Raw genomic sequence first — 26,453 nt, 5'->3', positions numbered from 1 at the left:
CCGTAAAATAGGAAAAATGTTTTTTTTTTTTTTTTTAATATAAATTTAGCCCCCCAAAGCCATTTCCCCTTAGGAACACAACATTTTGTGTGATTGTCTCACCCGAATAGACACAGGAAGTCTGCCATTCTGGTTTGAAGTGGCCATTTTAGAGTTCATTTGTCAAATTTGAACCAACCATACCAAGCACAAATTGCTAACTATTGGACTTTACATCATTTCGTGTGGATGACTAGCTTGGAACATCTCTACGTGGATGGGAAAATGACGACTAAATGTAATAAAATAGTTGTATTTTTATTTATATGGGAGGGGTTTTGCAGCCTTTCCCAAGTCCTTATGCTGACCCAAAGACAGGAAGTTGGGCTACAGATGGTGTGTTTGAGGACACGCAAGAGGGTGGGATACTCCGGGTTCGTGAGATATCACGCTCTGGGTGTGACAAGTGTAAGCTGCGATATTTATGCACGCTTCCACTGACCCTGCACCTGACTGTCCATTTTGAAGTGAACTGATGGGACAGAGATGGGCATCTGCCTCTCAGCACGCACCAAAGTGCCCCCCGCCGTCGAGACGCGAAAGGGACAGTGACAAGCACTTAGCCAGTCCCTCGGCAACCGGTCCTATTTCCCTTCTCTTATCTAAAGTGACAAGAGGGATGTTGCACGCCCCCCCCACCCTACACCCAAGGCTCATCCCGCATTATCTCCAAGTGTACCAGCGCCACAAGCTATCTAACTCTCCCGATTCCCTCTACAGCCTATCTAAAAATATGCAAAAGAGGATGACGGCACGGCTGGAAATACAGAGGCTGTCTTTCAAACGGAGGCACGATGCACCGAGAAGCCGAGCGCAAAGTGACAAAACGTGAACGACGGCAGGCTGCGGCGCTAATGAGGTATCGATCGCTCGCTCGCACTGATGCTCGCTCGTTTGCCCGTCCGAACCATCTCCTTGCATAAACCGCCATCTGCACACCGGGGCCCTGCTGTGCAATATCGAGATTTTCAACACATTAACTCAGAAATGTTAATGTAGCCACCCCCCTCCATCTTCTCTCTCTTTTTTTTTTTTCAATTACAGGAGCCTAAAACAAGCTAACATAGCTACATGAATATGCATCCAAACACAAGCAACATGCTGGAGCTCACACAGTACACACTGTATTTGTAATTGCCTATAGATGCCAACAGCCTGTTATTGCGTTTGGATTGATTTATTTACTGTGGTCTGTAAAAACACACACAAAACTAATTAGCAAACCACCAACACCGTGCTTCTAAATGTTCACAAATACGAACCCGTGTTACATAAACAGCTGAATTCAGTCGTTAAATAATTAAACACAAATAAACCAACTTCACATGAGGCTCATCAATAGTATTAGCTAGCATCTAGCCTACCTTACAGGTTTTCACATTTTAAAATATTGTTTCTGGAGTTTAAAACCACTGAAAAAAATGTGAACAACAATGTAACAGCAGGGTTAACCGGTTAACCAATTTTAGGAAGAGATGCGAACAATGTCAGTATTATTTCAGGAGTATTTGAAATGCTTGGCAGCCCGATTAAAGAATGGAATGGGCCAAGCGGGCCATACTTTGCCAACCATAGTGGTGAGCTCCTTTAAAAACCTCAACTTGGAGTCTTATATCGCCCCAGAATACATTAGAGCCGCTAACTACAGAGGAATAAGAATGTGGCGTATGCATCTATCCCAAATTTTATTTATCACCTTTATCAGCAGCGCGCAGAACTTTAATCAGATGCTACAGTTTTATTCATGGCCATCCATAAATCCAGACCGGGCTATGAAATGAAAATGGGGAAAGAATAAGCATTCTGAGCACTTCATTTCGCTCCAGTGTTGTCAAGAAAAAGCAGCAACCTGCTTTGGATTGGTTTAAGCCACAAGTGCAAGTATTACATCTATGAAAACATTTATTAATAAACATTTGCGTTTTCGTCATTGTGTGTAGTGAGCGTGGCGGCGATGTACAATGAATTAGAAAACTGAAAATGAGTAAATTGACGTAAATTGAGTTCAGAAATTGAGCCCACGACGCCACTTTGACTTGGCGATACGAAATTTGGTAGGCCGATTCCAGTCGTCCCTCAAACACGATACCGTCCTAGAAATTCTTCCCGATTGCTACCAAATTCGAAACTCCTATACGAGCCAGATGGGCGATTCTCCATTGTAAATATTTGTAGTTTTCATCATTGTGTGAGTAAGAGAAGATGAATATAAGACACAAAAGTCTAATAATAACACAGCTTCGACACTATTCAAACGGCCCCGGTCCTTAAGAGACTCCTCGGCGAACCCTAGTGACAAAAATGCACAGATGCAATAATGGTTTGCAACAATTTTTTTTTTTTTTTTTTTTTTTAAGGATTGTATCAATCAACTGCTCAACAACTTTAAAGCTGCATATCTTCCACTATTGTGGTTTTCTTCTCCTCCCATGGCCATCACACAGTCGTGTACAGTATGCGCTTGGCTTGTTAAGAGCTTTCCAGCTGCCTTTGAAGCTCCACGTTGCGGCAAGCGCACATGCAAGGAAACGGCTCGCCTCGCTGTCCCCCCCATTAACTAATTGGCAGCATTGTGTGCGGAGCATGGGCCAAGGGAAGGAAGAGAAAACAGTCGTCTTCAAAAGAATGCGAGACAAGCTGACAGTCCCCATGTGTCTCCTTCCACATTTACGCTTTAATTTAGCGAGGACTTCTTAAACGGCCCATTGAAAGGTGCAATTGTAGCGATAAAGTCACACCGTGCCGGAGCGCCGGAAGTTTTGTAATAACTCCGCAATGACATCTTGAAAGTCGACTCGCGTAAATTGCATGTCTTCGGAGTGGCATATGTGTGCAAATTTAAAGGCACGTGTGAAGCTCGTTCGTTTTCCCAGTGGTACAATGCATGAGCCGACGTGTATGACACGGCAGCTGAAAGCCATTTACGAGCGAGACAACGCAAGATGTCAAATGACACCACGTACGGTTAACACGGCCCTTTTGTCACATAACAGCTCGTGTAATTGACTCAGCTGCAAGCAGTTTTGAATGGGCAATTGTACGCCGATAAAGTTTGGGAGTGTGTTCAAGGTAGTACCTTCGCAAAGTTACTATTAGCTTTGTGTTTGACGGCTCGTCATCCAACTTGGCGCCAGGTTCTGCCCTCATGAAATGACTCAAACGTTTCGTGATGTAGCGCCGCCCATCTGTCGCGGTTCAAATTTGCCAGCAATTGGAGGAAATCTCGAGGACATGTTCGCCATCGAAAGTAGCCTTGAAATGGCCAAAAATCTTTCATTCAGACCAAAGTGGCAGACTTCCTGCGTCTTTGTGGGTTTTTTGTTTGTGGTTCTACTCATGCTCGATTGCCGCCACATTTAATGGCCGAGGAAGGGATAGATTCATAAGGGAAACTCGCCAAGTTGGGCATCATGCTTCTTTATTTTGCTGATGACATAAGTGATGTCTCTTTTTCTGTAGCTAAAATCTTTGTTTCATTTAGTGCTTTTTTTTTTTTTTCTTTTTAATACACGCTGAGCACATCCTCCGGCGGATTCAGCTCGTCAGAGAGAAACTGCTGACTAATCTCATCCTTAAATGTATTCATGTTCAATAAAAGCTATTCATCAGCTTAAACCAGCCTTGAAGTTCAAACTAAATGCGAACCACCTGGGAGGAAAGCTCAGTTGACGGGAGGACAGCGTTTGCTTAGCGGCGAGGATGGAGGGAAGTGTGTGTGTATTGATGTCAGCCCTTGGTAGATCATCCATATTGATTACTGATCGTGCAAGGATACAAGAGTATGAGTGGATCAACTGCCATGCATTGTTAGTCAGGGCACAGAGTTGAGATGCTGGACTGTTTTGGCATACATGGACCACTCAAAAAAAACTGGCATTGCTCAATGAGTTGGGTGCTCTTTATGTGGGGGCACCATAAAAGTTGGAGTTTGGGTCCCAATAACCAGGTCAAATTGTGAATTCAAGAATGACTCCATGAGCAACAAGAGCAATTCACAACGGCGACATCAGTTTTGGTCCATGTCGAGATGTGGAGTCCTACTATAAAAATGACAAAAATAGTGACCTGTGCACAAAACAAATACAATTTTGGTGACAGCAGACTGTGAAAGCAATGCAATCATTGAGATTCATCCTGTGTTGCCCTCCATTAGTAAGTGATGCCACAACTTGCTAACAATTCAAGATTGCAACATCGATTTTGGTCCTTGTTGAGATGTGAAGTCCTGCTACAAACACACCAAATTTCAACCCAACCCGAATATAACTGTGACTCCAACGCAACAAAAGAGATTATTTGCAGCTACAATCGATAACGGTACGGTAAATCTAGGCTTAGTGTATAGGAGACTTCCACTCCAGTCGAGCAGGTGGCGGTCATGCTCTGTTCACCACAATTTGAAATTTTGCATAATGTGGCGTAGTTGCAGCCCGAACTAGCAGGGTAGTGAGGCAGCCAACACTGTGGTAGCCAGACCAGATATGTGCCTATTTATTTACACACACACACACACACATGCTGCCTTTTGCCTGCAGGCTGCAGCTGCAGATGGTTGCATGCGGCGGTGGCGGCGGCGGCCTTCCCGGACAGTCTCCGGAGGAACCGCAAGTTGAAGCTCCGACTCGGAACATCACATGTCAAAACTGTCTACTTTTTTGACTGTAGTATTGCGGAGGTTGCTCTCCAAACGCCACAAAGTAAACTATGCAAACTCCCATCACTTGGATTTCTATTCCTTTTTTTTTTTTATTATTGTGTGCGTGCGTGTGTGTTGCAGACAAATGGCACAACATAAGCATCAATTATCCCGGTAAACAAGTTTGGCCATGTAGAACATTCAATTACGCATTAAACATTAATAGCTGGGGCGTAATTCACCCATCCATTAGATCGTGTTAAACATGGACACTCAATCTTCTTAATAGGGCGTGAGTGACTTGGGAGCTTTTTTTTCCCCAAGCATGAATTTAATCAAGGAATAATAATGGTGTGATCGGGTGGCAGTTTGTTCCGCAGAGGCCTTGAATCACGCTACTAATGGGCAGCAAATGTAATTGAGATAAGAGAGGCGACCGGTAAAATCAAAGTACATCCATGAATTGTACAGAGCAACGCTCCTGTAGACAAAAGTATCGAGGAGCCAACCATACATCTACAAGAATTGAGGTGTACGGGAGTCCTCTGGGAAGACTTGGAACTATGCAGGAATTTTTCGAGGCTAGTCAGGCTACCTCGAATGGTACGCAAAACAATTACCGCCAAGGTACATTTCACTTGTATTTTACTTTTTAGTACAGGACATTCATCCGCCCATCCATTTTCTTTACCGCTTATCCTCACTAGGGTCGCGGGCTGCTGGAGCCTATCCCAGTTATCTTCGGGCGGGAGGCGGGGTAGACCCTGAACCGGTCGCCAGCCAATCGCAGGGCACAAAGAAACAAACAACCGTTCGCACTCACACGCACACCTACGGGCAATTTTAGAGTCTTCAGTCAACCTACCACGCATGTTTTTGGGATGTGGGAGGAAACCGGAGTGCCCGGAGTCCAATACAGCACCTGGGTTCAGAATAGGGCTGCACAATATATCGTTTGAGCATCGTCATCGCAATGTACCTGTATGCAATAGTCACATCGTCCTGCGCAATGTTAGTGTATTGATATGCAGTCAATCAACTGTAATATTAATAAGTGACCAGCAGAGGGACCTGGCTGGACACGCTAATAAGATTAGCAACGATGTTACGGTCAATTATAACCCATGAAACAATACACACGGAGCAGCCCAGAGTGTTATAAATTTTTTTTGGGATGACAACTTTTAATAAGGACACGAGAAACACACACCTGCATTGACTGTATCCCTCTTCAGAATGTAACAAACAAATGCATGTCGCAAATGATTACACTTAGTGGAGGGGGGAAACCCACGGCATTATTGAAGCGACAAACTTCAGGTGTACACAACAACGTGTTCTACTTAACCTAATGCAACCAAATATAGAACTACTAATGTTAAAACATCGGTGTAAAATAACAGACTGATTAAAAACTAATTATGCGTGTTAGGAATGTTCTAATGACTCTACAGTATAAGTGGGCATGAAAAGAAATTATTTTAACTTCATGTCGAGCTGGACTATTGCTCAATACTACAGTGCATTTAAATACAGGTAGACTTCATACAAATGACTCCGTACTCGTTTGTTTGTCTAGAGAGAGAGAAAAAGAGTTACGTTACGTGCATGTTATCCTGTAATTTTTAACATTGCAATATACATCGCAGTGCAATTGTTTCCAATATCGTGCAGCCCTAGTTAGGTATGAGTGTTATAGACCAACAACATAAGTGGAAACAGCATAATAACAATAACTGGAAGTAAAAATAAATAACAACAAACACTAGTAGATGCAATCCTCACTTGAATTTCCCACCATTGAAGCTGATTGATGTTTTTTTCCACCCAGCAGGACACAATTATGGTGCATGCAGGCCGGACCAGCACAATTCCCAGCATTCCTCGACATTATTATCTCAGTTGGCGGGCTCTCGACTTCTCGCAAAGCCCCCACGAGGTGTCGGGGTCGAGCTCGCACAAGCCTTGGCGGCGCACCGTTTCGCCAGCCGAGCTCTGCCACCAGAAATAACGAGGGGGAAAAAAGCGTCTGAATTAATTGGAGATTACTGTTTATTCGGAGCCTTATTGTTAAAGGGGTGTATTAGTAAAGGGAACATAATTAAGCCTTTACAACTGCATTATAGAAAATGAGTCTTCGCACAGAGCCATTTTTATCCCACTTGCAATTGAATGTGAAACATTTTGTGTTGAGGAGGGAATGGAAATAGAACAAAAGCATCACACAATGAAGTTTACTGCTAATGACTTCCTAGGGTACAATCGAAGCGCACGTCATGCATGACAACTATTGTTATATCAAAGCTGGGACGGGATATGCTGTTGCATGAGCTCATCGGAACGCATTGTGCATGAGTGTCAAATTGAAGGTCCTTGGGCCAGATCCGGCCCGCCACATCACTTTATATGGCCGACAAAAAGCAAATAAAATGTGATTAATTCATGTTTCTCGATCAATGCATTTGTTCTCTTCACTTTGGCAGAACATTTTGCTATTTTTCTTCACTTTTAACTAGGGATGCACCCTACAGAACTTTACTCGTGCATATAAAAATGCCCCAATACAAGACACAGAGATCACTTCATCAGCATGACATGCTTTCAATGTAGGAGCCATGTATAGATCATTTCAGGGCACATTTCACTTAATAACTTGTTCTTTCTCAATACCAAAATTTGCTTAAAATGTCTGAAAATGTTCTGAAAATTCAGCCCCGGAAGCCCTTAGCTACATGAAATTTGGTTGGCAGGTCTATCATAAGATCAAAAAAGAACCCATTCCCTCTTGGACACAGGAAGTCCACCATTTTGGGGTGATTTTGGCCATTTGCAGGGGCCTGGTTATACCAAATAATATATTATTTGGTATTTATGCTAAGTTTCAGTTTTGCCATTTCAGAGTTTGACGACTCACTGTTAGACACAAAACTCTGATAAGACTCATCTACATCCCCTATTGGCAGAAATGTACGGATGCAATAATTCATGCAACTCCCAACTATTGAATGTGCCCTCATTCATTACTCTCTCAGCTTTAATTTGGACATTAAAATGTCATGGAGGAGGACATGACTTTTTGGTTCCGTGCCAGAATATTATTTGTTGGCATAGGCGGTCTCGAGGAAAAGTGCTTGCAAGCATAATCTCCATATGTCGGCATCCCGTAATAAGTGGGATGCATGGGCTTGAGGTCACACTACTAAATCAAAAGAGTTGGTGATTAACTAAGTTGGGCTGCAGACAAGAATCTAAGCCCAAACCAATAACTCTGAACGCTGTGGGAGAGGCGCTGTGAATCACCCACTTTACATTTTTCAATCTCTGCATTAATATCGTCAGAAGATATTCCTGGGAGCGCGTGCTGCTCGCACCTTTCGACTGCTGTGTGTTTCACAGCGCCAGGCAACAGCAACCGTCGACACAAAAGGTGTCAAATATACCAGAACTTTTCCTCGCCAACTTATTTAACACCTTTATCGATATATTTAAATTTGGACTGGTGGATAACACCCCCTGAAACTGCGATGAACACCAATTAACAACCTTTCAGCTTGAGGAAAGCGCGAGTCTCTTGCCTCTTTGCACATCGCATCCCCCAAGTGGCTTGGGTGAAGGCGATGTTTTTTTAATTTATTTATTTTTATTTTTTTAATGCCTCCCGTAAAATTGCAATTTTTGCCACCCCCTCCGCAAGCACAAACCTCCTGTTTACCCCTGCTGTCTTCCTCGCTGGGTTTACAAAAATAAGCTCATGGCGAATCCTGCTTCGCTGAACATTCTTATCCCAAGCTTTCACTTGGACTTGAAATCCTGACAAACCTCTGAAGAAACCATGAAAAACATTTTATTTTTTTTTAAACCCCTCCAAACCTCCCAGGAACCACACGTTGGTATTGAAAACAACAACATAGCTTTGCCTTAATCCGCATAGCTTAATGACAACAAACAATGCAACACGTCATTGTCTTGCTAATGGTTCACATCATCGTCTTGGTTTTAGAAGCAATGCATATTTGAACACAAAAGAGGGAGCAACACATGTAGACCGATACTATAACAACACTCACAGGTCTATATTCTGCATAATTTACCCCCCCAAAAAAATTCATACTACAGCATCTTTCTGAGCCACAGTAGTAGAAGAAGAAGATTCTTCATCCTTTGTGTCTGCATGACTGTATTATACAGTACTGGCTTCCGGTGGCCAAGGCGGGTACACCACAACGAGTAACACAATGAATTAGATTGCAGCATTAATTCATGATGCAAAACCGCGTTTAATTCGTTCCGTTCCATTTAATTATCATATTACTCTCTGTTTTTATCATGCACAATATTATAGTGTGTTATTTTTCCTCATCAAAAAACACAAATAACATTTTGCCGGGGTTTGTGCGGAGACCCAAACAGATTGACATTTCCATTGATTTCAATGGAGAATGGAGATGTTTGTTTTGCCCAAAACCACTGGAACACTTTACAACAAACTAACAAAACTCATCTCATTTATACCAACATAATCATTTAAAATGTTAGTGAGGGACACTGTAAATGATCACTGTACCTCTTTTTAGGCTGCTATGAACCTTTTATTCCTCATATGCTATGAGGTATTGTATTATGTAAATTGTATGTATTGTATTGTAAATGGGGGTTCTTGTATTTATTTGTATTTGCTTTTATTTTGCTTTGTTTAACTCCGTTGTCTGTAGCCAGGTCGGGATCGCAAATGACAATTTGTTCTCAGTTGCCTTATCGGGACGGGCGGACGGACAAGGACGGACGGACGGACGGACGGACAGAGAGAGAGAGAGAGAGAGAGAGAGAGAGAGAGAGATACTAAGTCAAGCAGTCGCTGCAATTACTTTGTATCAAAATTAACAAGTAAAACAGGAATAACGCATTCCTGGTTTATTAGCATTTACTGGCCACAACACAACACTTGCACAATCTGAAGCGTACATGTGTGTGTGTGTGTGTGTGTGTGCGTGTGGTCCCAAACCAAGAGTGTGCGACACTTAATCTCTACCTGTGATTCAGTGTGAACAAAGCTGCAATGGAGCTATTTATAGCGCTCATCACAAAACCATCACCACCAGTCCATTTACCATAGACAATCACCGTTAGCGTCCTCACTAACTAGCGTCTTGCAACGAAGTGAGCGGTGCCAGCGCAGCAGATGGGCCGACCCCCCGGCGAACTTTGACACGCGACCTTCCAAGAACCGAGGCCGTGGACTCCATCCAGTTTTCATCATCATCGTAATCATCCTCGTCGTCCTCCTCAAACCGTCAGCCAAAAGCCAGCCAAGACACTCGAGCTAATTCAGGCCAGATATTGTCTTAAAGGAGATTGTGCTACTTAAAGATGATATCCATTCATCTGTATTAGCAAGGGATTAAGCACAAATTGGGTTGGGAAGCTCTGGCATGAGGCCAATTCGATACATATCTAGATAAACGGGTTAGGATTCGATTAAAAAAACGATATCTTTATGGGCGGAGCGATACGATTCGATTTGGTGCGAAAACAATGTGACAGTTAACACTTGTTGATGTAGACGTTAATCATAAAGACCCCCCTTGATTTGACTTGACATAACCACATTTGTCTAAATCATTTGTCTAAGAATTGCTAGTTTATGGCACTGTAAAAAAAAGTCAATAACAAAATATATATCTATCGTTTTCAATTATCAAATGAATTACTTAGATGGATCACAATACTTTATTTTGTAGAGAAGATAAACAAACAATAGTTAAGAGCCAAGGGGGTCCTAGCTAGGACTGCCAGTGCACACACACGATATTTTTATTCATTTTTTTGAACAATCACAAGACTTGCTAAATGCTGACCGACGCGTTGACTAGCTTAGCTCAACTGGCGTTTGTTGTGTTAGTTTCGGGACATACCTGGCTGTGTATGCTCTCTGTAGTTTCTTTTTGGGGTTGGACAGTACCAACACTAGAACGTACTGTATAAGTGGACTGAATGGGCTCAAGAAGAAGCATTAGCATTAGCATGGGTAACTAGCCCATGGGAATTGCAGAGATGTTCCCAGCTTTGCCATATTGTCTGCATGTTTACAATCTGTGGTGCACATTGCGCCGCCGGCCCAGGTGTCGACAGCGGAGTTGAGATAAGGACTTGATAAGGCGAAAGTAGCTTAGCGACTGAAAAGCTATTTGATGTTGAAATTGTGACGCTACGGAGAAATGTAGTTAAACTAGTAGTGTCACTAGTGCCCACCACTGCTGTTTTTGGTTGTAAGCATAACATTACATCGGTGGAGCACAGCACAAGAGCTCTCGCGCTTGTTTGCTCGCGAAATTTGCTCCACGGCCCTACCACCGATGTATCTGAGGATTCCCGGCGGGTTTTGTATCGATAATGGGGTCTGCTAACGACGGAGTCGTTACGAACGGATATCCGGTCGCATCGGTTTATCGCTCCGAACCCTGGGAGACGGACAATATATAACAGTACTCAATGTCATATACTCTTTGTCCTTTGTGTGGAACGGCTAACGTTAGTGCCATTCTTATGAGGTCAGGTAGTAGTTAAAATGTTATTATGAAGCCGACTAGGCAGGAGACGTCAACAGCGATATGATTAGCTGCTGCAAAGAGGCAAGGAGTACTTTGAACTCAAGTGGGATTCATAATGCCAGAATAAACAGTATATAGGTCATTTTTATTCAATTTCCTTTTGAAAATCAATACATTTTACTGATATGAGTAGGCCCTATTTGGATTATTGGCAGTTGTTGTCCATCGAAAGGTCAGAAAAAAAACAAAACATAATCTAAAGCAATACTTTTTCCAACATTTAATGCCAAAATGTCTTTACCGTTAGGTGTCCGAAATGAAGTTTTACACTTTGCAATTTATTATTTAAATGCAATTTGTTTTCTGAAGATGCTAATGACATTTTGGGATATTTTGGATTTTTCTGCTATTGCTTCATATCCTTTTTTCCATGAAAACTAACACAGAGGGATGACTACATGTATGAATTTGTGAACGTGTTGGCGCCACTGCACGTATTTACTGTTATTACGATTTTAGAAAGACACGAGTGTAATGGGTTTAACGATTAGTCAGGATCATTTATGCACTTGTATTGGCACGCTTTGAAGGGCAACACACAAATTGTGCACCTCACTTTTTATGAAGCAGTTTTTGTCTTTACCGTTATGCACTTTTATCCGTCACCATTTGCTTTTGTCAATAAGGAATAGCTTTACTATGAATGCCTAACATTTTAAATCATCAGTACCTTGTGTGGCTGTTTCAACATGACAGACATTTTACCCATATAAAACCAACGCGGCATAAAACATTGCTAAATTTTAAAACATTTTTGTTTGTGTCTTTACTGTTCTTGATCAAATTATATTACAATGGGTCATGTATTTCTCTGTCTTATACTGCTGTGAGAGAAACTGTTCAATTATCCATCCATCCATTTTCCGGACCGCTTTATCCTCACTAGTGCCGCGGGCACGCTGGAGCCTATCCCAGCTATCTTCGGGCGAGAGGCGGGGTACACCCTGAACTGGTCCCCCAGCCAATCGCAGGGCACATATAAACAACCAACCATTCGCACCCGCATTATATCCAATATCCAGCTTGGGCCACTTATTACAGTGTAACATTAACGCAATGTCACACTATAAGAAGTGTCAAGTAGTATCCGCTTGCGGAAATTTTATCGCAAAGAGATGACAGGCTGTTCCAACCACTCTTTTTAATGGCTGCTCGGCCTATTATGTCACTTTCATAGCACCAAAGCCTGACAGCAAAACAGCAAATTTGATTGTTTTGTAGCCCGGCTAATTAGCGCCGCTTATTAGAGATAGGTCGACGGGGAAATGAGGGGGAAGAGGAGCGCCTTAAGGGGTTCGGGTGGGACGAAAGCGCCGGCGCGTGCACTTAAAAGAGACGATGCGGCTTAAAAACAAAAGGAAGTGTCAATTAAAACAAAATGGGGGCGATAACAATGACATCGTGCTCACGCTTTGCTTTTAAACAGTGATTTTCAAAGTGGACTATGTGAAGATTCACTGAGTCAAATGTCTAAACTAAATCATTATTTTATGTACAATAATCCCTCGTTTAGCGGGGGGTTAGGTTATGGACCACCCCCCGCAATGTATGAATTCCGTGAAGTAGTGACCACATTTTTTTCATTATTCATACATACGTCAAAGCTCTCCATATTCTTATTGCTCTTTCCCACACTTCTTTTCACCTCTACCATACTTAAAAAAAAAAAATTCCTTATAGTCTTAAACACTTTTTAAACTCTTAAACATACAGTAAGGCACAGTAGCACTGTAAGCTATGTACATTTTATTCTGTGTAATATTTGTTTTAATAAAATGTTCTTTCATTTTTGAAAGTTTTAATGTTTTGGGCTGGGAAGGATTAGTTTTACCCCCTCCCCCCCCCAAAAAAAAATACAGCATACAGTCAGAATCCTGCAATATTGAAAATTATCCGCAATATGTGAACCGCGACATAGTGACGCAACACTATCCAGGTTTTTTTTGTTTTCGTTTTTTATTGCGCAGTGGTCATTTTCAAACTGTGCATAATATATATATTTTTTTATTGCCCAAAGATGTCATTTTTACAAACGTTTCATTCCTCAACTGGCACCTTTATCCAGAGCCGCACTAAACAAGAAACCGGAAAGGAAGGGCTAATAATAGCGTGTGTGGGGGCAAGCATGTTGGACGCAGAATGCCTCATGGATACCCAGCGCGCCCGCCTCAAAGTGCACCGTTGTCCTGTGAAGTGAGCATCTGACGCTTGGCTTCACAACGGTCCGGCACGCAGAGGACACCTCAATGTGCCTCCGCCATATGCCGTGCTCCCCTGGGGGTGGGGGAAGTACTTATGTACTTTTTCCGAGTGGACAGGAAATGTTATTTTCCTTACAGCCACAATATTAAAAATAATAATAATAATAATGTTACACGACACTAAGTGGCTTGAAGGTATCACCCAAGTACCTGGCCACTGTCACGTAAAATGACATGCTCAACATTTTAAATACCCCCCAAGAATTACTATTAAGTGTCCTTGGGACCATTAATATGCGCTGTATAAAGCCAAGGTGCAGTATTATTATTCATTTTATTATTGTACCCATAAATGTACAACATGTGCTTATTCTAAGCATGTCTAGCAAAGTTAATGAACCTAAAGCTACTACAGTGGAACCTCAATGTTCACAATCAATCTGTTCCAGGAAGTCTAACTAAAATTGAATCGTACGAAATCCAAAGCAATATTTCCCATGGGAAATAATGTAAATCTAATTCATGCATTCCAGACACCCAAAAATATTAACACATTTTTTTTTTAATAGAGAATAACTATAGATTTACATGCAAAAACAGTGTGCGCTGAAGACTTGATGGTGTATATAGCAAGGAGGGGAGAGAAGGATCAAGAGTCCTTTCTTGAATTTTGTGTTTCTCACTTTCTTTATCAAACGATCGGCTTTCTGTTGTAAATTGTGTAAAAAGGGTTCGACAGACAGCAAGGCGTATTCCACACAACAAGCCTCCCGATCTGCTCGGCAACAAGTCGGGGCAACATCGGCATAACATCCATTCAAAAATCAGGCCTTCAAAATAAGTTTCAGTTTCACCACAATTTGTTTGGCACAGTGGTGGCTTATTTAGCAGTCACACTCAAACAACTGTGTTGTTATACTGTGTGCTTTTATTTTGAAGGCCTGACTTTTGACACAATGTATTACACCGATGTTGCCTGACTGTTGCAGAGCAGACCAGGTGGATTACTGCGTTGAAAATGTTTCCGAGCATGTCGAGCGAAGCTAATGACACCTTGAAGCCACTTTAAATATATATTTAAAAAAAAAAACATGTCACATTATATAATATGTAACGAAAGCAGTATATTTGAAGTCACCAATCAAGTGAAAAGTCATACAGTCACATTGGATCAGCCTGGACACTCGATTAAAGACCACAGCTAAAAGACAACAAGCATTAGCAACAGCTAATAAACTGAGCCATAGGATTCGAATGGGTATTTTTCAGCATTTTTTACAGGGCCCAGATGGAGACTTGAAAGGCTCGCTGATGAATAATAAAAAACAAATAAATAAAAAAAAAGCTGAATAAATCATTGCCCATGTTTCCACTCCTGAGCAGTACAAAGCACAGCATCTACTTTTAGACTTGAAGCGCTATAATGCTATTTGCTTAGCGGCGTAAGCCAGCGACTGCTCCCTCGTGCTCGCTCGGCTCCCGTCTGAGCACCAAGCTGTCAGAAAAAAATGCAATAAGACCACCGGTATCCTGTTACGATGCGCAAAAAAAAAAAAATCCATTTAGCGATAAATGCTTGCAACGGCCACCATCAGGACTGGAGTGGAATAGCTTTGCCTGTGTAAATTCTGATTTTTCAGTACAGAACCCTAGTAAAGTGTCAAATGAGGAAGTGTTACAGTCCACTAATATCGGGGCCAACCAGATTAGTGAAAAAAGTAGTCCACGCTTTTGGCATGGGCATTAGCACCACGTACAGGACTGGAGTGGATTCAGCTTTTTTTATTTTTTATTTTATTTTTCCTGTCAAGACGGATATGTTTGGCCTTGGCAGAGGTCGGTCTCGTTAGTGCCCGCTGGAATACACCAAGGATTGTTGACCTTGCAAGTGTACGTCGGCTGATTGTCGTATGTTTCAAGTCTCTTAATGGACACAGCGGACGTGAACCTGCAGCGCTTCTCACACATACACACAAACACACGCACACACGCGCCCAGTGTGATGTTTGACAGATCGCTCTCTCTCTCCCGCTAGGCTCACAGTAAACGTCCATCTGGCGGCCTCCCATGGGCACTTATTATTCTCGGCCAGCCAGCCAGGGGTTTTCGCTTTTCCCGAGCAGTCAAGTCAGTCAAAGTCGAGCCCGAACGGCTGCGCCACCAGCTAGGACTGCCCCCCAAAAAGAAAAGTTACGTTATTTACGACCCAGGCAAAACAAGGACCATGAAGGTGTGCCACTTTCCTGATTTATTCACTGCACTATCACCACACCAGGGGCCAAGATGATTGATGATTGGCCAGCCCCACCTCCTCTTGGAAAGATGCCTTGGTGCAGCCCTGAGAGATGCTGCTGTCCTGTCCTGTCCTGTCCTGTCCTGTCCTGTCCTATCCTATCCTGTCCTGACCTGGTCTGGCCTGGACCTGGGCCGTGCTGTACGCTGGACTCAATGACAGTCGGATGCACTCATCCTCCATTATTTCTCCTCTCGGAATATTTAGACAAGAGGACACCGTTCCACGCAAAAAAAATATTTAAATTATTAGTTTTTTCTCTTTAAGACTGGATGTAATCCATCTGCAAACCTAACTTACAAAGGAGGGGGAAAAGCTAAGGAATGAATAAAAGTAATTTCAAAATGAAAATTGTAAAACGGAAAATGTGGAGGAGAAAACACGAATTTCTCAGAATAATAGGCAAAATGAGAAAATCATGAGAAAAAAAGTTGCAATTTGACGAGGATAAAGTAAAAAGCTACAATTTATAAAGAGTGAAAAGGGGTCTGACGGAAAAAAAAAATGGGCTTTTTTTAGTGGGGGAGGGGTTGAATAAATAAATGTATTTTTGTGGTATTTTTGGACGGTAAAAACAAATATTTAAAGGGATATTGTACAAAGGTACATTATTATTATTTTTTTTTTTTTTACAAAAATAAAATTTTACAACACCAATTAAAATTTTAAAGGATATATTTTTTATTTAAATTAAGAAATCCAATGGCTTTAGCAGTGTGCGCTCAGATGAGAGCAAGGCCGTTTTTTTTGGGGGGGGGGGGCATAGTAGAAATGTTTATTTGTTAAAATCTTTTTTTAAACAAAGGAACCATTGTATTTTTTAAAATAATACAATTTAAATAAAAGAGTTCAAAACTAATTTTTTTGGGGGGGCAAAATTAAATTGCATTGTTAGCGAGAAAATGTCAGTTTTTTTGCAAAGCAATCGAAAATGTCAAAATCAGTTAAAATCTGAGAATATTTTTTACAGTATTTCACAATCATACAAGAAATACAAGCGTTAATTTGGTGTTTTTTTTGCAATAAAGAATTCATTTTTAAAAAGTACAGTCATAAGAAAAAAGTAATTTTCTAAGAAAGTTATTTTATTCATATTGAAGTTAGAGGAATAAATATGCAATTTAAGCCAGTCATATTCCCTTAAAAAATGGGTCAATTTGCCCCTGGACGCTTGTTGTCACAACAATGTGGGCTACGTGGCGCTGATTTGAATACATTTGAAATTGCGACACGCGTTGGCATGTCGACGGCGCTCCGAGTGCCTCGACCCCGCACATCTGAGGCGTCATCCATATTTATGCACCGACTCCCAAAGACGCCTGACAAGGCGCACAGACACACGCACTCCTGAGTACTATGAAAAATGAAATGCCTCTTACCTAGTGTGCGATAGTCGCTCACATCTGCAGAGAGAGAGAGAGAGAGAGAGAAAGAGAGAAAAGAAATGTCAGCAAGTTGCATGTACAGAAAAGTTCCAGGTGAAAAATGATGGTGTCCCACTATTGTGCACGCTTGCTGGTTAAGAATAACCCGTTTCAATATGGCTGCAGTATAATTAATTAATAGAGAGGACATGAAACATCTTCCGTGGCGTCTCCCAAGATACAAAGTTTGCACAACTTGCATTAATATTTGTCAAGTTATTGGCGGAGGAAGCTCGTTTATTCCACACAAGTCCTCTTTCATGCTTAAATATAGACGCAAGGCACACACACACGCACAAAAAGTAGTTCCACGCTCCACATTGCACGGCGCTGCGTCATTACGTCACGACAACACACTGTATTCCCTGCCACGTTCCTACATTTTAAGCTTATTTCTAAGCATGAAGACATTACAAGGACAAAAATATATGCCGTTACAGGAATTACAGCATTTAGTAAAAATGTTTTGGAAATGAGGAAAAAAGCTTGCTTTTTTATTTTTAAAAAAATACCTTAAATTATTGGAATGAATTCAGGATTTCAGCAAGGAAATGTCAAAATGTCCATCTTTTTTATGGAATGTGAAAATACAATTTTTTTTTTTAACAAGGGTGAAAATAATATAGTAATATAAATAAAATCAGAGGAATACATTTTGAATTTTTGTGAATTTTTTTTTTTTTAAGGAAATAGTCGAAATGATAGAAAGTTTTACTGAGTAAATCATTTCAGGTTTTTTTTGTTTGTGTTTTTAACAAAGAAATGAAAAACAATGTACCAAAATAATTGCACAACTTTGGAAAGATACAGTAATTACAAACAAATACAAAATTATGGTAATTTATTTTTGCTTAAAAAAGAAATTTCTCGAGTACATGTCAAAACTCCTCTTTCAAGATATACAGCTGGGTCATGTCATACAATAGCAGATGATGATGAGATGATGTCCATTTTCAAACGGAAGTTTCATCAAATCCATTTTTGAGAGCCATCAAATCTCGCACCCTCGTCGTACTTTGGACAGGCATCTTAGCGACTTCCAGAGTTTGAAGCGAACGGTGGCCGTGGCTTCCTGTTCTCCGTACGTACAGTGGGTAGGGAAAGTTTTCAGACCCCCTTACAATTTTCACTCTTTGCCACCTGTGCCAGCTTTTTTGGAATGTGTTGCAGCCATAAAATTCCAAGTTAATGATTATTTGCTAAAAACAATAAAGTTCATCAGTTTGAACATTAAATATCTTGTCTTTGTAGTGTATTCAATTAAATATAGGTTGAACATGGTTTGCAAATCATTGTATTCTGTTTTTATTTATGTTTTTACACAACGTCCCAACTTCATTGGAATTGGGGTTGTAAGTGGCATGTATGGAGAAAACCAGGCACTGCTCATCACCTGTCCAATACAGTCTCAATAGTGAAGCATGGTGATGGCAGCATCATGCTGTGAGGGTGCTTTTCAACTGCAGGAAATATGAATACGGCCAAGTACAGGGATATCCTGGACGAAAACCTTCTCCAGAGTGCTCAGAACCTCAGACTGGGCCGAAGGGTCACCTTAAAAAAAAAAAAGGCAATGACCCAAAGCACACAGCTAAAATACCGAAGGAGTAGCTTCAGAACAACTCCGTGACTGTTTTTGAATGGCCCAGCCAGAGCCCTGACTTAAACCCAATTGAGTATCTCTGGAAAGACCTGGAAATGGCTGCCCACCAACGTTCACCATCCAACCTGACAGAACTGGAGAGGATCTAAAAGAGGATCCCCAAATCCAGGTGTGAAAAACTTGTTGCATCATTCCCAAAAACACTCATGGCTGTATTAGCTCAAAAGGGTGCTTCTACTAAATACTGAGCAAAGGGTCTGAATACTTATGGCTGTGTGATATTTCAGTTTTTCTTTTTTAATAAATCTGCAAAAATTTCAACAATACCGTTTTTTTCTGTCAATATGGGGTGCTGTGTGTCCATTAATGTGGGGAACAAATGACCTTAAATGATTTTAGCAAATCGCTGCAATATAAAAAAAAAAAAAAAAGAGTGAAAATTTAAGGGGGTCTGAATACTTTCTGTACCCACTGTAGGTAACATCATCGCACGGCATTCATTTGCATTTTTGCCGCGCACGCAGTGAACCCCCAGGGGCCCAAAGGTGGGGGGGAAGAGCGTGATTACAATATCTGTTCAGCGCGTGCAAACAAATCTATTTTCAGCCGAGTAAAAAAAAAAGCGACGGGGAGCGTTAGGGAGTTGGCTCCTCGCTCATTACCATTCAGCTTGGACACACACACACCCGCTGCTACCAGTGTAATGTAACTAAACACAGCCCATTTCAGCCCAGGCCCTTGAAGCTCAGCGCCGGGGAAAATTGGACCCAAGGGAGGTCGGCAGCAGGGACTTGTGTCAGACTTCAAGAGGCACTGGCGAGCACCTGGGCTTTCTGCCTTTCTGTAAGACCACCTTGCGGGACTAAGAAAATAATAAAAATAGCAAAATGACAAGCACAATAGACCTCCGTGCTTGACTCTTTTTGCTTATCACGTCTAGTAAATAGTAAATAAAGTAAATCATTTTTGGTTTTTTAACGAGAGGAATTTTTTAAAAGTAAACAAAGTGAGGACATTTTTATTTCATTTTTGATTTAAAAAATATATCTGAAATTACAGAAATATAATTTGATTTTTAGCTAGCAAATGTTAAAATAAGAGCACAACCATGAGGAACAAGGTGTCATTTTCCAAGAATACAATTTTAAAATGAAGGAAACATTTCTAAATGTTAGCAGGTAAATGTCAAAATTCATCTCCTCTTAATAAATGTTGTATTTAATTGTAAAAGTAGTTAAAATAATGAGAATTTTTTTTTTCCTGTACTTTAGAGGAATACATTTTGAATTTTAGCTAGCAAATCTTAAAATAAGAATAAAATCATGAGGAAAAAGGTGTAATTTTCCAAGATATTTTTTTTGTAAATGTTGGAAAAAGTTTGCATTTTAGTAAAAATTCCTCGCTTTTGTTTTTTAATTAAGCATAGAAAAAAAAAACGTACAGTTAGTTAGAATTATATATCGTTTTGTTTTACAAAAAATACTTGAAACTGTTGTAACATTAGAATTTGAAACCATTAAATATGAAAATAAAATCATGAAGAAAAAGGTACAATTTTCCCAAAATAAATTGTTCGTAAGGTAGGAACATTTTTAGAATTTTAGCATGTAAATATCAAAATTCTTCCTTTTTAATGGAGTTAAAAAAAATAAATAAATGTTAAAGTAGGTAAAATTATGAGGACAAAGGTACCAGAAATGATAAGATCCATTTGGAACGTTAGCTTGTAAGTATAATTATGTTTTATGTGAAGAAATAAAAGTATAATCGTGAGCAAAAAGGATCAAATAACTAAAAATGTATCCTGTTTGTCGGTTTCTGCGAAGAGCACAGTTGGTTCTGATGCGACCTTGAATTGCAATGCGTTCAAAGAGAAAATAAATTCCTTGAAGTGTGTACGTGCGTGTGTGTGTGTGTGTGTGTGTGTGTGTGTGTGTAGACGTGAAACATTTGTCGACCCATCTTTCCGTACATTAGCGGGCTAAAGCATCGAATCGAAAAGTTGCCGTGGCTCATCCGCCAAGAAGAAGTTATCCAGTCCACAAGCTTATTGATTGGGCTAAATTTGCAAATGTGGCCAATCAAGTCAAGTGCAGGTTAGGCTTAAGAAGCGAAAGTGGATGAAAGCAGCGAGACGACGGGAGAAGGAAACTCTCACGGGAGAATGCGAAGCTCCGGTGCCTTCGAAAAAACTCGAGAAGAAGATGGAAGTGGAAGACCTTTTTTTTTTTTTTTTTTTTAACCCTCCATCGCCCTCCTGTTTTAAGCAGATAAGCTCCTTCCAAGGGTCTTCGTTACGCCGTGTGGAACCTGCAGCCATGCCGACATGGAAACTTTTGACAAGGCGAAGAAAGGCTGCGGAGTCCATTCCTCGCCTTGTCTTTTCTATATTGACAAGTGGGAACTTGGGAGGTTTAAAGTGGTCAGTGCTACGGGGAATTATAAAAGGAAAAGGTTCAGTGTTAAAGCGTAGCGCTTACGTTTGACCGGCCAGTAGGAGTAGAGCAAAAAAATAAAATAAAATATTGAAATACAATAAAACACAGAGCTTTGTGTATTGGCTTGAAGCGGTTAACCATCAGAATATTTCATGAACAAATAGAAACTGAGATTAGTAGAGGGCGGAAAAGGAAAATGATCTGATTTCATGTATCGCTGTATGCGATACTTCAAAATCTGAAGAAAGAATCCCTCAATATTTGGAAAGCAAAAAGAAGAAAAAGTTGAGCGTCGATAAGAAAATGTGTACCGACTACAACTTTCGCAGCCCAATTTAGGTCCGAGAAATAGCAGAGAAATTTGACCCCGGTCAATTTCAACAGGGTTCATGCTGGAGAAATAAAATTTAAATAAAAAACACCAACTTCCTCAGCCCATATTAGTTTTTAAAAAATTACAGGGATCGTTTATCTTTTATTCGAATGTTCCCTGAATGCTTGGGGATCACATTTAATTTGTTACTGACTGCGTGCTAAACAATCAATTATGTAGAGAAACAATGTACGGACTCCAATTTAGTTCGAAAAAAAAATAACGAGCAGATGAAAGTGGACACTGGTTATGTGATAAAAAGATCGGCAGGAAAAAAAAAAGATACAAAAATGTGACTCGTAAAGAAAATGTACATTATTGACACCATCTTTCATAGCCAATTGAGGAGAAATACTCCGTTTTTTTTTTTTATGACGGGGTGAAATTTGTGCCTGGCAGAGTCCACCTTTGACCTTTGACCATCAGATATGATGAAAAATCATGTTCTTGCACCGACATGGTCTAATATCTGACGGTTTTGGCGATGATACAGACTGACAGGAAACCTCTCAGGACATCGCGCACCAAATCCTGTTGCTGGCTTGACAACCACTGCTAACTCCTACTGGTTTATTTATGTCAGACCATCTGGGTTTGCACTTTCTTCTAGCTATTTCCAAGAGGAAATAGAGAATTCACTTATTTGGAAACCAGAAGCGACAGTGCCGGATGGAAGGAACAATTGGTCAATTCAGATCATGACAAGAAAGGCCTCAATTCCTCAAGTCGGCATTCAACCTGATCGCCGGTGTGGAACGAGGACAGCTGTGATTACAGTGCCGCATAAGGCAAAGAAAATGGCCAGAAAGCTGGAAAAGGAGAGTGCGAGGAGAAGGAAGGTGTGAAGCAGACGTCGGCGAGGACAGAGAACGAGTGGAATGAGCGCTGTGGAAGACAGCCACAGAGGGCTTGCATCTTTCCATCTGAGCTGCGAGGAATTAGCAAGGACTCTGACGGAGGCTACAGATGGCCTGGGATCACACAGACTACGGCGTGAAGTTTGCACGAGTCGGACGAGGCGCCAGATCGGCTACAAAACTTCGGGGGATGTCAAATTCCATAACATAGACACTACTCACAAAAGCTTAGGGATATTTCGGGATGAACCTTTCCAGGTGAACGCTTCCCTATAATGCCAAAAGTATCACATGATCAGTGTGATATTTTGTTTTCTTTCAAAACCAGATGTCTTCTCTGAAATACATGCATTGGGAGGGCAGTAATTTCATGAATTACTTATTGTGTGTTTAACCAAAACCACATAACTTTGTCTTAAGAAAGGCTTAATGCTAAAGCATAATGCAACAGGCTAACGAAACTAGCCTCGAACTACCCTTGCACAACTGATATTTAAATACAAACAGTGCTGAGGCTGGAACGGATTAATGGCATTTTCATTCATTTCAATGTGGAATGTTGATCTGAGCGTGGTCACGGACTAATTAAACTATTTAGTCAAGGTACCATTGCATCATTTTGGCGAAAACTATGTTTAAAAAATGTGCACTGTGGACGCCCGCATTCTCACGGCTCGGCACCCCCCCGGATTCAACCTATCCGCAGATTTTTTTGGGGCGGCAACGCTGAAAACTCTTAAGTGGTTTATTCCCACCAATTTCAATTGGCGTCAATCATCCACAGATTTTTGCAATTCGAAGCCCACCCCGGTCCCGATGCACGGTATTGAATTTGGAACAGTAGGTGTGTAAGGCCATGTTACTCTTCATCAGTCACAAAGTACAGAAACAGTCGGGCATACATTTTAAGTTCATCCGAAAATTTCACCCGAAAGCCCAGTATCCTTCACTTTTTGCGAGTTAGTGTATATTGCTCACTTATTTTCAGATCTTTCTTTGCAAGTGACTTTGGAGCACAGTTGCAGGGGGAAAAAAAAACTTGATCAGACAGGCTTCAAAGGGTGTTGAAGAGACGCTTCTTCTTCAGCAGATGTTCCCGTTTCCCGCTGCAGCTGCCTCTCGTTTGACTTCACTGCATATTGCTCAGTCGACTGTTAAAGAAATACCAGGAACAAAATCCCCATCCTCGGGCATCATCTCAAAGATTCTCAAATAGTTCTGGACAAAAGCAGGTGTTGTCACTGCTGTCTTTGTGTCAATTATTGTACATTCTGTGGTTGCTACTAAAATTGTTGTCCCTGCGGTTGTTTCAGCATGTGTTGCTTCACTTGTGGAAGATTATGCTAATTTGTTTGTTTCAATAGCTGTCATCACTACGGTTGTGGCCTCAGTTGGTTGTACTGTAGTTGCCTCGGTTGTTGTAAAGTCTGTTCTTGTGGCTACAACAGTCATCACTGCAGTTGTCCCCTCAGTTCCAGTTGCCTTAGTTGCTGTCGATTCCGTTTTTGAGGCTACCGTCGTCGTTCCAGAAGCTGTTATCACTGCAGTTCTCACCTCCATTGGCTGCGGTTGTGTGAGTTGTTGTCAATTCTGTTCTTGTGGGTAGGATTGTTTTCATTGCATTTATCGACTCAATTGCAATTGGCTCAGTTGTTGTAAATTTTGTTGTTGCTACGGCTGTTTTCACAGCAGGTGTCGCTTCAGTTGTAGTTGCTTTAGTTGTTATATATAATGTACGATGTTGTTGATAGCGTTGATGTTCTAAAAGGTGCTGGCACTGCAGTTTTCACCTTAGATGGTGAGACAGTTGTTGCCTCAGTTGTTATAGACACCATTCGTGGCAACAATTGTTGTGCCAGGTGTAGTTGCCTTAGTCGTAGATTCTGCTGTTGTGACAAATGTTTTAGCAGGTGTAGTCACTTGCCTCAGTTGTAGGTTCTGTTGTTCTTTCAGAAGGTGTTGCAACTGCTGTCACATCAGTTCTAGATTCAGTTGCTGTTGTCACTGACAGTGTTGCCTCTTGTTCCTGTTCCAGATCACTTCGGTCTTGTCGGACCACATCACTTTTCATTGGTTCAGAGTACAATCAGGCAAAATAATCCCATCTTTATACAACTATTTAGTCCTTAATGCCTTGAGTTGAGACTGACCTGCTCAAAAATGATGTTTCACCACTATCCTCCAGTTCTGAACCCAGTTTTATCCATCTGTTCCTAGGTTTCGTCACGTTCTTTTGAACAAAAGACAGTCTTCTGGTACTCATTCTTGCAGACCTTGATAGTGATCACAGGCCAGAAAGATCTGACACTACTTGATTGCGACCCCGAGTTCAGCTTCGTCAAGCCTCACTGGCTTTGAGTCAAGTTAAATAAGATGTGAAAATTGGGCAGCCAATGTGAATCTGTGAAAAGCCTGCAGACATAAGGGAACCCATGAGGGCTGCAAAAGATTGATTGATGAGATGTCGCTCCAGGCTTTAAGGCAATAATGACATTTGACACTCCCTCCCAAATTAACTTCTTAAATATTAGCTTCACAAAACCACAGGACTCTATCATACATTCTAAGGAGTTGTTTAAACACTCAAATACAAGCCCGGTTCCAATGGAGTTGGGACATTGTGTTAAACACAAATAAAAACAGAATATAATGATTTGCAAATCATCTTCAACCTATATTTAATTGACTACAATACAAAGACAAGATATTTAATGTTCAAACTGATAAACTTTATTGTTTTGAGCAAATAATCATTAACTTAGAATTTTATGGCTGCAACACGTTCCAAAAAAGCTGGGACAGGGTCATGTTTACTACTGTGTTACATCACCTTTTCTTTTAACAACATTCAATAAAGGTTTGGGAACTGAGGACACTAATTGTTGAAGCTTTGTCGGTGGAATTCTTGCTTGATGTACAGCTTCAGCTGTTCAACAGTCCGGGGTCTCCGTTGTCGTATTTTACGCTTCATAATGCGCCACACGTTTTCAATGGGAGACAGGTCTGGACTGCAAGCAGGCCAGTCTAGTACTCTTTTACGACAAAGCCACGCTGTTGTAACACGTGCAGAATGTGGTTTGGCATTGTCTCGCTGAAATAAGCAGGGGCGTCCATGAACCATATGTTTCTCCAAAACCTGTATGTACACTGCCCCATAACATCACAGATGCTGGCTTTTGAACTTTGCGTCCATAACAGTCCGGATGTTTCTTTTCCTCTTTGGCCCGGAGGACATGACGTCCACAATTTCCCAAAACAATTTGGAATGCGGACTCGTCGCACCACAGAACACTTTTCCACTTTGCATCAGTCCATCTTAGATGAGCTCGGGCCCAGAGAAGCCGGCGGCGTTTCTGGGTGTTGTTGTTATCATGGCTTTTGCTTTGCATAGTCGAGTTTCAAGTTGCACTTACGGATGTAGCGCCGAGCTGTGTTTACTGAAATTGGTTTTCTGAAGTGTTGCTGAGCCCATGTGGTGATATCCTTTACACGTTGATGTCGTTTTTTGATGCAGCGCCGCCTGAGGGATCGAAGGTCACGGGCATTCAATGTTGGTTTTCGGTCTTGCCGCTTACATGCAGTGATTTCTCCAGATTCTCTGAACCTTTTGATGATATTATGGACCGTAGATGATGAAATCCCTAAATTCCTTGCAATTGTACGTTGAGGAACATTGTCCTTAAACTGTTCGACTATTTTCTCACGCACTTGTTCACAAAGAGGAGAAGCTCGCCCCATCTTTGCTTGTGATTGACTGAGCAATTCAGGGAAGCTCCTTTTACACCCAATCATGGCACCCACCTGTTCCCAATTAGCTTGTTCACCTGTGGGAGGTTCCAAACAGGTATTTGATGAGAATTCCTCAACTTTCTTAGTCTTTTTTTGCCACCTGTCCCAGCTTTTATGGAACGTGTTGCAGCCATAAAAATTGAAGTTAATGATTATTTGCTAAAAACAATAAAGTTTGTCAGTTTGGACATT

General features: G+C 41.2%; 1 protein-coding gene across 2 annotated transcripts in view; it reads right to left on the bottom strand.

Moving 5' to 3' along the window:
- The window catches only part of LOC133473002 (receptor-type tyrosine-protein phosphatase delta), a 248,892-nt gene that overhangs the window by 161,228 nt on the left and 61,211 nt on the right, over positions 1 to 26,453 (bottom strand). For both annotated transcript variants that reach the window (XM_061764687.1, XM_061764689.1), the window contains exon 4: positions 17,157 to 17,180. The gene's annotated coding sequence lies outside the window, so the exon portion shown is untranslated. The remainder of the gene's footprint in view (positions 1 to 17,156; positions 17,181 to 26,453) is intronic.

The sequence above is a fragment of the Phyllopteryx taeniolatus genome, chromosome 23, assembly GCF_024500385.1.
Source record: "Phyllopteryx taeniolatus isolate TA_2022b chromosome 23, UOR_Ptae_1.2, whole genome shotgun sequence".
Lineage (NCBI taxonomy): Eukaryota > Metazoa > Chordata > Actinopteri > Syngnathiformes > Syngnathidae > Phyllopteryx > Phyllopteryx taeniolatus.
This window is presented reverse-complemented; position numbering and strand designations above follow the sequence as displayed.